Below are 4,545 nucleotides of genomic sequence, written 5' to 3'. Positions count from 1 at the left end.
TTTTTCTTTTCTTTTACGTATTTATCAAATGATTTTAGAAAGATTATTTATCAAATATTTTGTTGTTCACTCTTTTCTCTCAGTCCTTCTCATCCCTTCTTAATCATTTCCTTATGTTTTATTTTTCCTGTTATGTGTAATATTTTGAATTTTATTTTTTATTATTTTAAAATTATATAATTCACAAATAATATTTAAATTATAAAATTTAGATAAAACTAATTAAAAGTAATAAGAGACAAATATACACAATTGTAATTCAAAGTCTATCAAGGCTAGTTGCATATAAAATTAAAACCAATTCCAATTCAAAATATATATCACGACCTTATAAGATTTGGCTGCACCAAGCCTATATGAAAAGGGAACAATTTTTTAAACAAATTCATGACACTGAACAAAATACACCAATTAAACAATACAAAACCAAACAAAACTCATACAAAACAAAAGAACGAACACGAAATATGAAGACTAGAATTAAAATTACAATGTAGCACATTCGGTAAACTCAACATTTCAACTTTCATGACAATGTAAAATTAACTAATTGAACATGATTTCTACATTGAAGAGTAGTTGACAACTTGCTCCATGGTAGGACGAGAACTGGGACTTTCAGTCAAGCAAACACTTGCTATCCTTACAATCGAAGCTATCTCCTTAGCAATATTTGTAGGATATGGGAGACGTTGATCTAACTTACCCAACAATGAAGGAATATCAAGTGTTGAATCCATGGCATTGGATGTAGACAGTAACAAAGTTACAAAATCTCCAGGGTGCTCTCCAAAAAGTATTTCTAGAGCCAATACCCCAAAGCTGTACACGTCACATTTTTCATTTACTTTCATTGTGTATGCAAGTTCTGTACAAAAAAATTAAAAGTTATCATAAAATTTCCAAAAATAAAACAAAACCTACAATTATCCATCATAGTCTTTTGGTACAAGAATTTAAGACTATCAAAGAAAACTTACAATCATTATATTGTCAATATAAAAGAGGAAAGGAATTAACCTGGAGCAGCATATCCAAAAGTTCCCACAAATGAGGTCCAATTGGTTGAATTAGGATTAAGAAGTTTGGCTGTTCCAAAATCTGAGACATGAGCCACATACTCCAAATTCAAAAGAACATTCTTGCTTGATATATCTCGATGAACAATTGGAGGTGAACAATCATGATGCATATAGCATAAAGCATTTGCTACTCCTTTAATGGCATCAACCCTCCTATTCCAGTTAAATGCAATTGCCTCTTCATCGTCTTTTAAAATCTTTTCTATGCTCCCCTTTTCCAAGAACTCATACACCAAAAATGAGTATCGGGAATGAGAACAAAACCCAAATAGCCTCACAATATTACGATGTCGAATCTCTGTCAAAGCTTGAATTTCACTTTTGAAAGCTTTATCATTGTACAACATTTCTCCATTTTGTACTGAATGGAGTTTCTTAACAGCAACAATTTGATCTGTTTGCAATTCAGCTTTGTAAACACTTCCTTGTCCTCCAACTCCAATGAGATGTTTATTATCAAACTCTTCTGTGGCTGCAATTATGTTCTCATACACCATCTTTCCATCAAAACTCCATATCGCAAAAAGATTTTGGCATAATGATTCTACATCCGGATGTTCTTTTGTCTTTAACCTTCTACAAAGATAATATAAGACTCCAAAGACAAATAATGCTAGCATGGAAGTGCCCAAACCAATGGCTAGAATAACCAATAGGACTTTGTTAGTCTTATGATTTTGAGATTGGTCACGTGATGTTGGGCATGGTTCCAGGCCTGCGACATTACCACACAAGCCTTTATTATTTCTCAATGCTTCGACAGTAGCCATCTGAAAGGCTGAAATGTTTGGAAGTGGACCCTCTAATTGGTTGTATGATATATCAACAGATGTTAAGCTTATCATCTCATCAAGGCTGTAGAGATCGCCTGAAAGATGATTGTGTGAGAGGTTTAATGTTTCTAAGCTTTTCAACTCTTCTAGCATTGATGGTATTCTTCCACTCAAAATGTTCATGCTAAGATCAAGACTTTGAAGATATTTTAATTTACCAAACTCATATGGAATATTTTCCCTAAATTTATTTTGGCTCAAATTCAAATGTAATAACTTGACCAAATTACCAAGTTGATTTGGAATTAAGCCAGAAAAACTATTTGCTCCGAGCTCTAAGGTCTCAAGATTTTGCAATGTTGCTATTTGTATAGGAACATTCCCCGAAAGATTATTATTATTGAGAGAGAGTTCGAACAAGTAGGTCAAATTACCTAAATGTTCAGGAATGTCTCCCGTGAGGTAATTTGAAGACAATTGAAGTACTTGTAACCTGGTTGCCTGACTTAGTTCTGGTGGAATGCTTCCTGATAAATTGTTGTTGGAGATTTTGAGACATGTGAGATTATGGCATTTTCCCATTGTGGGGAAAGATGGCCATAAAAGTTATTTTCACTCAGATCTATGTAATCCAAGTTTGGGTATACACCCAAATCCTCTGTTATATTTCCTGTCAAATGGTTTTGTTGAAGCCAAACTCTTTTGAGACTGGTGCAATTCTTCAAACTCTTAGGTATTGGACCCATGAAATAGTTATTGTTAGCAGTAAACTTAAGCAACTTTCCACTGATGCAAACATTGTGAGGCAAATGACCAATGAAATTATTTTCATATAAATGCAATGTTTCCAGGTTGTTAAGCATATTCATTTCTATTGGAATGTGTCCACTCAGCTGATTTGAGAATAAAACAAGTGTGGTGAGCTCTGTCAAGTTACCAATAGTGGAAGGAATTGTTCCGGAGAGTTTGTTTCTGTCAAGACGAATAGATTTCAAATTGACCAAGTTACCTATGGAAGATGGAATTGACCCAGAAATATTATTTTCTAACAATTGGATCGTCTGGAGAAAATGTAGTTTTCCTATTTCATTAGGAATGGATCGAGATAGATGGTTTCTATACATGTACAAATAGCCTAACTTGCTCAAATTTCCAATTGTAGGGGGGATTGAACCTGACAAAGAGTTTTCGGACAAATCAAGTTGATCCAAATTTGTCATCATTCCAATTTCTTGAGGAATAGAACCCGAAAGATTATTATTGGATAGATATAACTGCGTCAAGTTGAACAACTTCCCAATTGCCACGGGAATGTTTCCAGATAAATTGTTTGCAGGTATATATAGCACATTTAGGTTCTGCAACTTACCTATTTCTTGAGGAATACTACCATATAAGTTATTACCTCCAAGGCCCAACAACTCTAAGTTTGACAAATTCCCAATTTCGTGAGGAATATGTCCGTAAAGTTTGTTGAGCGAAAATTCTAGAATTAACAGACTGGTCAAATTTCCAATAGATTTTGGAATAGATCCTGTGAGTTTGCAATTCCATAAAGAAAGTATTGACAAGAATGATAGCTTTCCAATAGAATTTGGGATTGTCCCGGTGAGATTGGCCAATTCAATTTTAATCTCTCTCAAATTCCTTAAAGCACCTATTTCTTCAGGAATAGAACCATTGAAAACATTATTTACCAAATGTAAAAAGTGAAGATTGACCAAGTGAGTTATTTCAGAAGGAATTGGTCCAGTGAGATGATTGAGACTTAAATCAAGATGAGTGAGTTTGGATAAGACTCCAATTTGAGGAGGAATACTTCCACTCAAGGAGTTAAGACTCATGTCTAGAGTGAGGATGTTTGGAAGTGATGAAAAATTGAGAGTTTGAAGCGTACCACTTAATCCAATGTTTGTAAGATTTATGTTGGAGACTGATCCTGAGTAGTCACAAGAAATTCCAAGCCAACTGCAAGAAGTATTGCCATCCCATGAAGATAGTAATGTTTGACTTTGCTTGTCAAGGCTTGCTTTCCACTTCAGCAGAGCGTTTGCTTCTGTGTGTTGAAGTGAGAGTGAGGAAGACAATGCTGCATGGAGAGAATTGGCCATTACAAGTAGAAGCAGCCATAATGATAGGAGCTTCATGAACTGAAACGTTGGAAATAAGAACACCATGGTTGCTATGGATTAATTCTTTAATCACTGATTCTCTATCAGAACCCAAAGTTTGGATATTGAAGATGCTTCAACTTTCAGAGGTTTATATATATGGTGATGATTCTTGAAAGAGTTCTAAACTAGCATTTTATTTAAGAAGTTATTTGCAATATATCGAAAATGTTAAAGTTTATTTTATATGTTCATTTATATTTTTGTAATTGAGAGTTGTTAACTTTCGTATTTAAAATGACGCATGAGAAAATTCATATTCTAATATTGTTATTATTATTTTATTTTAATTAAAATGGAAATTTTCATTATTATTTGAAATTTGTGGAGTGAATCTTAAGCTGGACATGATTTGTGTATGAAATTATGTATTATAGTCTTTGGGAGTTCTTCAGTCTTCTGAAATGACTTTTAATTTGTCTGTGGCGTCAACGCATGAACTGAAAATTATACATAAAGACTTCTGCAAGTCTTCTGTAATTGAATGTTCCTTCTGGCGTTGTGCCACTGAAAATGATA

The 4,545-nt window shown here is 33.7% G+C and overlaps 1 pseudogene across 1 annotated transcript; it reads right to left on the bottom strand.

Annotated features, from left to right (window-relative positions):
• Positions 1-400: 400 nt before the first annotated feature.
• LOC137827024 (uncharacterized) lies at positions 401-4,107 on the bottom strand (annotated as a pseudogene). Its single transcript, XR_016514531.1, has 2 exons — positions 1,021-4,107; positions 401-868 (listed from the first exon to the last, which is right to left on the bottom strand). The product of XR_016514531.1 is annotated as an uncharacterized LOC137827024 (transcript).
• Positions 4,108-4,545: the final 438 nt, after the last annotated feature.

The sequence above is a fragment of the Phaseolus vulgaris genome, chromosome 8 (genome assembly GCF_051622355.1).
Source record: "Phaseolus vulgaris cultivar YP4 chromosome 8, ASM5162235v1, whole genome shotgun sequence".
NCBI classification, from domain to species: domain Eukaryota; kingdom Viridiplantae; phylum Streptophyta; class Magnoliopsida; order Fabales; family Fabaceae; genus Phaseolus; species Phaseolus vulgaris.
The sequence above is the reverse complement of the archived record's forward strand: the minus strand, read 5'-3'. Positions and strand labels throughout refer to the sequence as shown.